This window comes from Chenopodium album, chromosome 12 (assembly GCF_948465745.1).
Source record: "Chenopodium album chromosome 12, dcCheAlbu1.1, whole genome shotgun sequence".
Lineage (NCBI taxonomy): Eukaryota > Viridiplantae > Streptophyta > Magnoliopsida > Caryophyllales > Amaranthaceae > Chenopodium > Chenopodium album.
Window position 1 is genome coordinate 26,691,444 of NC_137845.1, and position 2,005 is coordinate 26,693,448.

Sequence of the window (2,005 nt, forward strand, 5' to 3'; positions counted from 1 at the left end):
AAAACCTATAAGCTCATTAATTACTCGCGTAGTCTTCTTGGTCGAACTTAGCTAACCTCCAAGTAGTAGACCGGCCGGGTCGCGTTGTGGTTGGACTATGTCCGAGGTCCTCGCCCTTTGTGAGGCTCGGCTTTCTCAAATAAGAGCTCCATCCGGTTGAGCGAAACACACTACAAGGGTAATTTAGTCTTTTCTCTATTCTTGTTATTTATGCATTTTGTTATATTAATTGTGAGTTTGTTATTGGGCTCGGGTTTTATTTCCCGCGGTGAGTCAGACTCATCGAAACCTAACAGCTAGGAGCGTCGAGACCGAGTGATCGGGGGGTTTAAGTAGTGTCGTTAGTCTACTAACCCTAATCAAATTAGAAATTTATAACCTAAACTACCCTAATACGAGTATAGGGGTAAGTAAAGGGTCGAACCCAAAAGGACTAAGTGTATCAATCTATGCTAATTAGACTACTAGGAAAGCTTGTGAGATAGAAAGAGGTTCAACTAAACACTACTAAGAGCAAATAACTAAAACTAGGGAAAGTGGAATCCAATTACATCAATGCATTCAACAATATCATACAATTAGATGAAAATGCCCTCGATTAGGAACAATCAACACATTTAACTCACTCTCGCACAATTAAGCATGTTAATTATCCTACTAAACTAATTCACTCTCGTGCAACTAGCCTAGCAAAGGTATGGAAGAATTTAGACCCTCAACCAACTCACTCTCGCACAATTGATTGAAAGCACAATTAACAACATAGAATCAATTAGCTAGAAAGATTCTAATCCATAAAAGCATCATCCATACACAATAATCAAGAAACAATTTCATACTAACCACAATCAATCATTAAATTAATTAACATAACCTTCATCCATTTCCCTGAACAAAACGTAAGCTAACATAATGAACAAAAACATGGAAAACAAGGTAAAATAATAATAAAAGCAAGATTAAACAAATAAACTAATTAATCTACTCAAAATAACAAATAAATAAGCAAAAACAATAATAAATGAAAGCAATAAATGTGAGAGAAAGTTAGGAAGACTCATTGAATTTATGAGAGGAAAAATCCACAAATTGCTTCTTCAAAATCCCAAAAACTCCATGAAAAATCCAAGCTTTCTCTCTCTAAACTACTCCTAAACTAGAGAGAGAAACTCCTAATCTAACCCTAAGAGAGAGAAAATAAAGGAACTAAAACTACTCTAAAACTAATCTATGGTAGAATAAAATGTTAAGTGTTGTTTTTGAAAATGACCCCAAAGGGGGTATTTATATACAAGCTAAATAAAAGAAAAGAAAAAAAGAAATAAAACTAATAAAAATAATTAAAATAACAAAGCTAAAAATAAAAAGGAAAGAAAAGGAAAAATAAATTAAAAAGGGGAAAAACAAAGAATGAACCACGAAAACAATCAGACCCCCTTCCTTTCCCTTTCCTCGTGGCTGCTCTGCTCTCGTCCCCTGCTCTTCATCATCTTTCACGCAACATCATCATCAATGACCATAATCAATTTTAATCAGCCAAATCCTCATCAAGCCTAAATAGACATGGCCGTTAGATTAATTGGATTAATCTCAACCGTTGAAGCTCATTAATTCCGTACAGCTTCACGTGGAAGATCGGAGCGGCCGCGCATACCCTTAGGAGCGGACGCTCATTACTTCTGCCTCGAATAGAAGAAATTGAACCAAAAATGGAGCGGCCGTTTCGGATGAATGAGTGCCCGCTCTGAAGGGTCTTCGATTCGAGGCTCAATTGGAGTTAGGTTGCGCGATTTTTGGCCGCTACTATTGCGGTGGTTATGGCGGCTGACGGGTTGCGAGTTGGCTGGGATTGGTGGCGAATGGGAGGCACAGCAAGTGAGGTTAGTTTGTGGTGTTAGTTGCGTTGCTGCTGTTGTGATTGGGGGATCTAATTTAGATGGGTTTGCTGCTGTTAGTTTTCGGTATGGGAGGTTGAAGATGGTGAGTGACGGTTGCTGTGATGCGG